General features: G+C 44.1%; 1 long non-coding RNA gene across 1 annotated transcript; it reads left to right on the forward strand.

The window, feature by feature from the left end:
• The first annotated feature begins 382 nt into the window (after positions 1-382).
• On the forward strand, positions 383-9,593 carry LOC139800225 (uncharacterized). The gene is made up of 3 exons (XR_011727659.1): positions 383-466; positions 613-1,075; positions 9,177-9,593. It is a non-coding gene; the product is annotated as an uncharacterized lncRNA (long non-coding RNA).
• The last annotated feature ends 863 nt before the right edge of the window (positions 9,594-10,456 follow it).

A 10,456-nucleotide genomic window follows, 5' to 3' on the forward strand; every position in this document is an offset into this window, starting at 1 on the left:
TACCATAGGGTTCCTATCCCTGTCTAAGAAACACCAGACACTTCACTGCCAAGTCTAGAGGCTGTACTTGGGGAACCTTGGACTTGGTGGCACAGTCCTAGATGTGCATGGTGGGAATGCAGGGACAAGTGAAGAACCAGGTGTCCTAATACCAAACCAGTCTAATCTGATGTGCTTTGCATCTAGGTCAATCTTCAGAGCACCCACATGTGACTAAGAAAGAAAGTTCCTGCTTTCAGCTCTGCTTTATCTAAGAGAAACTTCAACATATTTATATAACTAAACTTGCCTTAGGATGTGTCTTCTGGTGGGTACAAAAAAAAAAAAAAAAAAGAAGAAAGACTCCAGATTTATGCCCAAACTCCTCATCTTTCTCATACAGGATCATCTGTGGACCATCCCCACAAGTGTGAACACAGACACTGCCTTTCTAGTATGGAAATCATGGCAGCTTTGGTTGCTGAAGGTGAATTCAGTCTTGATGGGGGATCAGCAGGTCTGATTTTCAGAAACCAGCTGATAAAACTTTGAGTTCATTGAGGACGCTATGTGAGTAGAGCAGACTTTAAATAAAATAAAAAAGATTAAAAATCTCTTACTCCATTTACACAGGTGAGCAGTGGAAAGAGCATGACCTCTCAGGAAAACAAGGAAATGAATTCTCACAAAAACATATGCAACTGCAGACTGTCAGCCTTCTCCTGCCTGTGGGTTCACTTCTGCCACTGGATGCCAAGCAATCACCCCAGCTCCACCCTCGTCAAGGCTGTGCAATGAAAGGCAGGCCAAGTTCAGTAGAAGAAATGGGACAGCATAGTCATTTCTTCTCAAAGGTCATCAGTAAAACAAACATACTTCTTAAAAGAACTTCTTAGTCCCAGTTTGGCTCCAGTTCCAAGGGAGAGATGGTCATGTACACCCTTGCCTGTTCTGTGCTGAACACGTTGTACCACCACTGGCATGGCATGAAAGGCTCTTGCCTGCTCCAAACTGGCCAAAGCATCAGAGAAAATGCCAGATCAGAAAATAGAAATGGCCACAGAGCGTCTGGGACAAGGAGTGCCAATGTGTGCTGGTAAGAAAAAAAGTATCTGATTCTCTTGCTTGGCACGTTTGTAAGTATCAGCCATGCATGAGGAGCCAGAGAGGAGAAAATGTTAACAGGAGCCTGGACTGTGGTCCCTGGTTTGAGCAAAAATACTCAGCAGGCACTGCTTGCTGCACCTTACACTTCCAGAATAGAGAGGAGTTCATTTCCTTAGCAGATTAAGAAACAGGTAGATTGAGCAAAGCAATAATACAAAGAGAAATTCAAAAGAAGCATTCAGCCAAAAATTAATGTGTTAATAACATTTAATAAAAAGCTCTGCCTTGCCTTCTTCAGAATGTAGTAAGGATTCCTCTGCCCTCTTTTTTTCTTCTACACTTTCCTTCATTTTCACTTTTTTTTTTCCTGTTTTTTTCTTGATTTTGAAAATAGCTAAAGCAATATAACTCCCTGATCTGTATCTCTTGGATCTGATTACATTGGGAGTTTACACTCTGGATTTGAACCTCAGCTCAGCTCTTCATTTCACAACTTGCCTCTCTGTTTTTCTGACATGACTCTGGATGCAAATATCCTCAGACTGTGGAGGGCACAGAGCAGTTCTCATCCTGTGTGCTGGAGTTCAGTGACAGCTCTGGATCTCGTATTTCTCTTCTGAGCAGGGCTGAATAGTAATAATTTAAAAGATTACTAAAGTTGACATTTTTAGGGTGATAGGAAGGGTAGCTTGGTGAGGAATAGCCCAAGCCTAAAGCCCTTTAGATCCTCCCCAGCACATCTAGATCTCAGGTAGTCATCATGCTGGTATGATAGCCCTTACCCCGTTTGCTTCTGCTTATCTGCAGGAGATAGAGATAGCTGATCAGACAAAGGTGATGTTGAGATAACTATGACTGATACAAGAAGAAATGGTCAACAGCTCTCCAACAACTGCATGGGTCACGACAAGGGACATGGTAAGGGTGAGGTTGAAGGAAGGGTTAGAAGGGGATGCATGGAGTTTCTTCCAGATGTGAACACATCATAAAACCCTCAAAGCCTGTTGACAAGAAACTGAACATACAGGGGAAAACCAGTTTGGAATCTGGGAATTTTTGCCTCGCATTTCTTGGACTTTCTTTGAACTATGCCACAAGAGGAAATTTCAATCTCCTAGATGTGTAAAAGTCTTAGGCATCATTTGTCTTGCTTGTTTGCTTTTTTAATTTTTTTTTTCCTTTAAATATATTGTTCTTACAAAGGTTCTTACTGAGCTAACCTCCGGAGACAGTTGCAGCAGAAGGGATAAGGATTTGCAATCTGCCTGCAGCTGATGTGGGAGCTGTGCTACTGCCAGCCCCTGTCACCACTCCTCCCATCCCCGTGGTGACCCTGGGGAAAGTCTTTGCCAGAATACTCAGTGGGCTTGTCTGGAAGTGCTGCAGCCTGAGGCAGAGTTCGTGTTGCAGGACTTAAGTGAGGAAACACACTGGAAGATCTCAGCAGGTCCCATGGTCTTCTCTTGAAGGAGATGGATGAGGGTTGTTGGCTTACAGTAGTTGTGCTAATAGTGCAGATGCATGGGCAATCCTGGAGGGCATCACAAGAGTTATATCTGGATCAGCTGCAAGCCTCCTCATCTCTGAAAGCAACCTTTGGAACCTGTGTTGTTCCAACATGCTGCTGTTTATTGAGTACTGATCTTGATAGGAGATTTTCCTAACCCATTTTGGACAGATAAACAACAACATCCTGGCTGTCCCGTCTCAAAGGCACCCTCACTGGGAAACATGTGAAACAAATGACATTTCTTTCTTGGCACAGAACACCTGTGAAGCCTTTGTTTATTTCAAAGCTGCCAAGGGATTTAACAACTTATTTGTAAAAGTGCCATGGCCTAGTTAATCTGTTACAAGTGTAGTTATTTTAGCAAGGGACACTATCACTCAGTCTCCTCCCTAGATATTAGAAAGAATGAGGCACCACAAGAAGATGCAAGAAAGACCAACTCAGTCTCTGGGCAAAATCTGCAGAAAACAGCAACAATCTAAACTGTCTAAATATGGATATTTCAATAAATAAGTTTAGAAAAAAATGAATCTGGGTTTACAAAAGTGCTGTATTCACTCTTCAGTAGTGTCACTGATCAAATTTGCCATCAGCTTCCCTCTACATCTACCTAGAGTGGAAGTTAAACTTATGATGTGCTAGCAGTTAGGATGGTTAATATTTTCTGGTGCCTTACAGAAATTGCTAATTTGCAGGTAAAAATTGGAGGTAATTAGGACAATGCTGGAAATACTTTGCCTCATGCAGTCTTCAGTAGAAAAGCCTTGATTGGAAGGTATGGCATATAACAGTTTTGGCAGATAAATCATTCTGGAAACAAATGCAATGATGTTAAAATAGCCTTGCTTGAATTAGGTTTATTCAACAAACCAGGAAGGGGGGAGCTGGAAATAGCTCAGAGGCTGTATGGCTAAGTATGGACTGCTATAGATCCTGTCCTTTAGGGTCCAGTTGTTCTCTTGAGAGTCACAATATGTGTGTTCTCCAAATATCCAGCTGTACCCCCAGCTGCTCTAAATCAAGCAACTGCCCTGGAGTTCAGTCAGATGGTGTATTCAGGCAGTGCAAAGGGCCCTGGTACAAATGGGAATACTGGGCTCCACCTCTCATGAAAGCCTCAGCCACTTCTTTCTGCAAGTCTCTCCACTGCAGAGGCTGCCCAATGCCCCTGCTTTGTGTGGACAAGTTAGTGAAACCCCAAGGAGCAGAGAAATACATCTGACATACAGCAGAGCCATCAGGAAGGGTGTAAATCAGGGATGAAACCCCTGCTTAAGACAAAAAGGTCTAATGAGTGAGCACCCAGCTCCATCCTGACTTGCATGAAGTGCTCCCCCACTGAGCTCCACAAGCCCCCTGGACCCTTGCCTCTCACCTGCAGAGTGCTATTTTTTTTTTTATTTTTTATTTTTTTTGGAAAGACAACGCAAAGGGTGATTTTTAATCCCTTAAGATAAAATGAGATGTGGAGTAAAAAGAGCTTGAGGAGAGTTGGGCTCCTTGCTGTGGTGAGAGCAGAGGGCCGAAACCCTCCATTCTCTAACAACTCACGGACTCATCTTGCCCATCTCCGGTCCCAGTGCAAGTTGTCAAGTGGGAAGGTGTGGGAGAAGAGTGACACTTTCTATCAGCTACACAGGAAGGGACAAGAGGACAAGAGGCAGGCCAGAGCTGAGTGCCTTGAGGAGCTGATGAGCACAGGCGAACAAACACGGGCAGTGGTGGCTGCGTGTCAGCCAGCAGAAGATCCTGTTTGCTAAGGGATGGGGTGACCAGGGATGTGAGTGCCAGCTCTGTTGTTATTGTCATGTCACAAGGAGTAAGTGCACTGGATTCTACATGCCTGTGTGTTTGATCAGGAGAGCACTGCTGACAGAGGATAAATAAACAGAGATAAAAACAAGATTAAGCAGGTCCTTCTCCTTATCGCTGCCTCTTTATCCTTATTGATCTCTGCCCAGTCCCTTTTCATCTAGACTGAAATTCCTCACATGCTTGAACCCTAAGCTGTCACATCTAATTAAAAACATGGTACAAAGCTTTGAATGCAGCAGTGGGTATTTTCAAGCACTGGGCAGCTGTATGCTCAGCTTTTTGCCTATTTCTGTGAAAACTCATTTTGCCTTTGTAAAACCACCTGGGTTGGTAGCCAAGGAATGTCAGATGTGAACGGGAGAAAAACAAGAAGATTGAGCAGATCCAACCCTAGTGGTGCAAATCGTGGCTACCTTGTCTGAACAACACAGGCTTCTTTACCTGGGAGAGAGAAGATGCTGTTTCTACCCCTGTTTGTTTGATGGGGACATTCCTCCATTCTTGGGGTTCCAACTTCTCCTGGCAGATGGGCCAAAGTGACAAATAAACCCATCTCCATTCCTTGCTCCCTCACCAGCTCTTTCTGTCCATTGGGATGTTTCCAAAGAAAAAGTAGTTGCTGTCTGCCTCATTTCAACCTCATTCCAGCTTTTGTTTGCTGCCAATTTTCCTCTAGGGCTCCTCAGCTTTCTATGCTAGCTGCTGCCTTCATACCCACCAGATCATTCTGAACTCTGAACTCATTCTGAAAAACTGAGCAGTTTTTGTTCAAGGCAATTGAAAGTTGGCACAGGTCACTATCACAGCAGAGGTGATTCCTTCTTCACAGAGAACACTTCTTTCATGCACTGAGCAGGACACTCAGAGGCAGGTCCACAAACACCATGCAGGTCTAAGGTCTGCATGGATGTCTAACAAAATCCAGGACATGGCTTCAAGTTGAAAATTAAGTCCCTCATGTGATGGACCTAACATTGCTATGATGAACAAGGGTCAGATAGAAGGATTTTACCAGCCTAAGGATAAAAGCACAGAAAAGGACACATAAATAGTATTGTTCATTTTCTGCTTGACTTTTTTTGTCTCTACATTCTACTGCGTTCTGTTTAATTTTGTTAAAACATTCATAAAAGGATCACTTGGACATGGCTTTCCCTCATGCTCTCAGGATCTCTGGAAACTATTAGAACTCTGGGTTTGGCTTTGGCTTGCAGAAGTGGTTGGTGGTTTGAGGTGAGGTGAGGCAAGATTTGTAAAGGGGTGGGGGCACTGCTGCTGGGGAGATTGGCAGAGCCAGGGAGTAAAACCAGGAATGATTCTGAAGACACAGCCCCCAGTGTTTGATCTCCTGTGTGCCTAGCACTAGACACCTTCCTTTTTCAGATCTGAAACGTGCTTGCATTTTGGGGGCTGCACTGAGCTCTTTCCCTCCCTGAAATCAGGACCCTTGACTGTGTCTCAGGCTGGGCATCCAAAATCATTGGCATTTTTTGAAAGATAAATCACGTCACTCCATTGCTTTTGCAACTTTGTTTGCCTGTCCCTACAAATTAGAGAGTTTTTATTTCAGATTTACTACCTGATCCAACAGCCAATCGGGGTAAGCAGAACTGCTATTTATTCTCTCCTATGCCATCATTCAAGACCCCACAGTTTATTGCTCACGGCTAAAACAATATCATTAGACATGAAATATGTGTTGCCAGGCTCTCTCCCCCCTCTCAGCTCTCTCCCTCTCCTTCCCCTTATTTTTTTTTCTGAGGTGCAAGGAAAGAAAACTTCTTTTCAGGATACGTTGTAGGGAGTGCTCATGAACTGGCAATTTATTTTCTTCTGGGTTTGACAATGCCAGGCCCTTAGAGCTTTTATTGACTCTGGCTAAACACAGTGACAATTATTTTTGTTGGTTTCGAGTTGCCTTCTCCAGTAGAGTGTGAAGTCAGCAGGGTTTTTTTGCATGCTGAGCATGCTCTTTCAGACACCCTACAAGGAGCAGAGGGAAAGAAGATGTTTTTTTTCATTTTTATCCAGCTGCACTTTGGCATTCCCTGAACAGATCTTTTGTTACAAAGCAGGGAAAGCAAGGGAGAGGCTCATGACCAAGAAGGGAATTGATATTCATGGGGGAAAGCAGATCCAGGACATCCTTATCTGAAGGAGCCTGCTTTGCTCCGTGTCCCTATTGCAACCCCACTCATGTGCCTCTCTGTGTGCACACATAGGGGATGCCCAGAGAGTTCACCCCTCTGTGGCCATGCACAAGCACCCAAGGACCCAGCCAGCAGTTTCCAGTCCATCCTCCTCCCTTCTGGTGCCCTCAGGAGCATGGGGATTCCCAGACGGCCCTAATGCTCTGCTGGGCTATGAGGGGCCAGGATGATGATGATGATGAAGAGGGGCTGTTTCTTGGAAAAAGACATTCAAGCAACCCTTGGCAGAGACCCCCTGAAGCATTTGTGGCTTGTGGGATGATTTGTATATAGGATTTCATATTATCCCCTCTGCCTCCACACATCTGTTACTGGCAGAGCCCAATGAAGGCAAAATCCCCCTTAATAACAGCACTGTAGGTCCAGCCTGGGGAATGCTCCACAAACTGACCTGCACCTACTGGTCACTTACTGCCATTCTGAACATGATGTGCAGGGTTTACAGGCTACCAAAGCTATGTGGGAAGGAAATAAAAAAAATAACAAAATCATTCCATCTATTGCTTGGATAAATAGTTCATGCTTCTTCACTGACTTATGACAGTAAAATTTAGATTTCAACCACTATAGATCAGTTCTTCTCTGCCTACCCACTCTGCAGAGAAGCTTTGAGTGATTTCTGTTTTTCTAAGTGACACAAAAAGCAATTCAGTTTCTAAGCTGGAAACACTGTGGATTAAGGTAGGTCTTGTCTAGGGGAGGATCTGGGGAATGGTCCAAAATTACTTTTTAAACTTTTTTGCTGCTTTTAAAAAAAAATCCCCCCAAAATTCTGGAAAATGGTAAAAACTAAAACCTCCCAAATTTACCCACCAAATAACCTGTCATAGTGAACATTGTTGCTTACTTAGAAAGAAAAACTTCCTATCAGTTAAAAAAACATTTCTTAAGATAATGTCCCACTTTTACAGCTGTGATATTTACTAAAGGCTGACATTTCCATTGCCATCTGAAGACTCTCCCATTGCTATCACATTGTCCCAAACTGAGAAAATGCAGATGCAAATAACCTTTCCAGATGGTTTTACCTTCCTGAGGCAATCCAATTGCCCTCATCGATAGACATCAGGACCTCCCTCCAGACAAACCTGTCAAAAAGCAGAAGGGTTTCATTTACACTTTACAAAGGAAGGTGAAGAGTTTTTCTAAAGAAGAAGAACAGTTTTACAAAATATTCAGTCTGCTGGGAAGGTTGGCCTGAAAAGTCCCTGCTTCCCACTCATTCCCTCCCATGCACTACCATTAGTTGGTACTCCTGGTCTGTCAGGACAATAGCTGTGGGTAGAAATAGGGTTTTCCTTTCAGAAAAAACCTACAGGTTGATGTTTCATCCCTGGTGCTGTGATTCATGGCTGAGCATTGGTCCTACAAGGGAGTGGGGCAGTGAGTGTTGGGGCAGGAGGAGAGGTGAATGCCCAAGGCGAAGGAGATGATGGGAACTTCTTGGACTGCCTTGGCCACCCTTGTGACCCATCTCAGATCATTCAGGACAGACACCTGAGTAAAATTCCCCTACTTCCAAGCAAAGGGTTTAGTGATGTTAGACTGAAGTCACTTGGGAGTTTTGAAAACAGGATGGATCCTGTCTCCAAGCTGATAAGTTATTTCAGTCATGAAAAGGGGAATTTCTTCTCGCTTACATGAACTAACAAGAAGCCAAACATTCCCAGTTTTATTGCCTTTCTTTCCTTGCACAAAACTAAGAGCAGGCTGAGCAGGAAACAGCCACCCCCATACCTGCCTGCTTTCTGCATCCCACTGCCCCTGAGGTGCTTTCTCCTTGAACTTGCATCCCAGATTGTTGGGTTGGTACAATTCCTGCCTTGGCCCAAGAAGAGATGCTGGAACCAATCATCCAGATCTGTCCTCACACTGCTGCCCTTCCACCTCCCTGGCAGACAAAACACACAGCTCACAGATGTCTGTGGTTTGGATCCAGCTGCCACCTCCTGCAGGAGCCTCCAAATGACCTGATCCAAATTGCTCCACATGAGTTGTTTTTGGGCTCCTGACAGTAACTTTTCAGTCTGGATTGAAACCTGATTCTAGTTGTTGGTGTCTCCCCCTGAGGGTCACATAAACAGGAGGTCAGGGTGTCTGTGAGCTGGGGGTGAATGTCACTTTCAAATGGAGAGTCTCACAGAAAGAAGCCAGTGGTTTTGCTGAAGGACACTTCTGCTGACCAACCTCTCTTCACACTCCTTGCTTTGATAGACCATCTCCTTCACCATGGTGGTACAACTGGGACATCCATCCTAGCACCTCAGAGGGTGGAAACAGCAACTGCTGGCAGGGCCAGCCAAGCCTGCCAGAGTTTCTATGGCTTCTTGAACTGAGCACTAAGTCAGCCTGAGAGGGATTACAGTGCCAAATGCAGTAATTAATTAGAGAGACCTGCTTCAGCACCAAGCTTTTCATGATCTACATCACTTGGCATGCCTGTGGAGGGGCTGTGCTAGCACCCTCAGGGCCCATCAAGCTCCAGCCCTTCCCACTGTGTGTGTTCTGCCAATTCATGAACCTCTTTCCCCTCACTGGTCTCTTTTCTCCTGTAGTGCCTGACTTCAGCATGGCTGCTTTCCTCCTTCACACTGATACTGCTACCCCCATCCTTGAAGATGCCACCACCCTTGCACCCTTCTGTCCTCCCAACACCTCAGTATGACACTAAGCTAGTAGAGGAAATTTGATTTTTCTTGTCATCTTATGCTACAAAGAAAACACCAACATGTGTGAGCTGTCCCAGCCACTTTTGGCTGCCCATGAGGCATTCCCAGAGCTCAGGACCTTGCTGTCAGCAGTGCCTCTCCCTGGAGCTGATGTAGCATCTCACTTCACCTCACCTGCACATGCCTAGAAGAACAGAGTACACAGGAAACAATATTTTTAAGTTCTAAAGTTCCATCATTCAGGCAAGAAGCCCTTCAAAAAAAGAAAAAATACCCCCAAAATTAGATCATCTCCTTTTTTTCCCCCCAAGAAAAAAATCTGGGTATCACTCCATGGAGACTGACAGATCTGAGTATTTCAGTTGATGACTTCAGTTCTGGTTTCAGAGTCAGTTCATTAACATGCCATGCTGGTCTTCTGGAGCATTAAGGAATGGTCAGACTCTTTCTGTGCATTATTTAAACTCAAAGTAAATTCTTCTTGGTATAGGAAGTGTGACCAGTATGAGGTACAGCATCCTTACTGCTGTATGAACACCTACGAAGAAGTAGTTCCTGCTGGAATGAGAGGAAAGACCTTTTTAACAACAAAAGTGTTGCTGTCATGATAGTACAAATAGGGCAAGAGGCAAACAGAGCAAGTCCTTTGCCAAAATTCAGGAAGAAAATTGTCAATGAGAGTGGTGAGAGAGCTCAGCTCTTCCCTGACATCCTGAGCCGAGCATTATTGCACCTGCCAGGAAATTTCATCCCTAATTTGAGGCAAGAAAGGGTGACAATATTTGGAATTAAATGTTATGTATATCAGCAGGACCTTTTTGAGATTTTGAAAAGCAAGTGTGGACTGGCAAGTAACTAGAGAAATACCTAGAATGTTTATTCCATCTAAAATTCTAGACATTTTAGTATTAATGGTAGGTATGAGCATTTCCAGCAACTGATCTTTGGGAATTACAGTTCTCAGAACAATCCCATTCATTATTTCAGGCCACTTCACTTGGAGCTCTGATTTCGAAATGAAAATTGAGGGAGGGAAAACACACATTAAAAGAAAGAAGAAATAGAAGGGTTCAAACAACTGATTTTCATTTGTGCATCTTATACTGATTTTCCTCCTTTATAATTATGCAAAACAGAGGGCATCTTTTCTTAATTAAATGGGTAAT

The sequence above is a fragment of the Heliangelus exortis genome, chromosome 10 (genome assembly GCF_036169615.1).
Source record: "Heliangelus exortis chromosome 10, bHelExo1.hap1, whole genome shotgun sequence".
NCBI classification, from domain to species: Eukaryota; Metazoa; Chordata; class Aves; order Apodiformes; family Trochilidae; genus Heliangelus; species Heliangelus exortis.